This window comes from Schistocerca gregaria, unplaced genomic scaffold, assembly GCF_023897955.1.
Source record: "Schistocerca gregaria isolate iqSchGreg1 unplaced genomic scaffold, iqSchGreg1.2 ptg000205l, whole genome shotgun sequence".
NCBI lineage: Eukaryota > Metazoa > Arthropoda > Insecta > Orthoptera > Acrididae > Schistocerca > Schistocerca gregaria.
The window spans coordinates 2,130,220-2,130,955 of NW_026061740.1; positions in this window are offsets into that span (position 1 = coordinate 2,130,220).

Genomic DNA, 736 nt, shown 5'->3' on the forward strand with positions numbered 1-736 from the left:
ATGCAGAATCTTAAGGTCCTAGCTCATGTCCAATGTACCAAAGCCAGCTAAAATGTCAATAATCGATACCTAAAACTTGAATTGTACTACTCCTTACTGGCTATTATATCAACTTAGAAGCTTCATCTGTGTTCTACTATAGTGCTTTTAGTGTCTCCGCATACCGAAGCACGCGACATAGCTTTGCAGACGATAAGTACAACCCATTCAGTGAGAAGAGCGTCCAATGTGACGATCTGGCTTTAAGTCGATTCGATAACAAATGACGAAAACGAACGGATTTCTCAGGTTTTTACTACATATGAACACTTTTCACATACTCCCGATCAACTCGGCTGCTAGTCCTCCTTTCATGCAGAATCTTAAGGTCCTAGCTCAGGTCCAGGGCACCAAAGCCAGCTAAAAAGTCAATAATCGATACCTAATACTTGAATTGTACTACTTCTGACTGGCTATTACATCAACTTAGAAGCTTCATCTATGTTCTACTATGGTGCTTTTAGTGTCTCCGCATACCGCAGCACGCGACATAGCTTTGCAGACGATAAGTACAACCGTTTCAGAGAGAAGAGCGGCCAATGTGACGATCTGGCTTTAAGTCGATTCGATAATAAATTGCGAAAACGGACGGATTTCTCAGGTTTTTACTACACATGAACACTTTTCGCATTCTCCCGTTCAACTCGGCTGCTAGTCCTCCTTTCATGCAGAATCTTAAGGTCCTAGCTCATGTCCA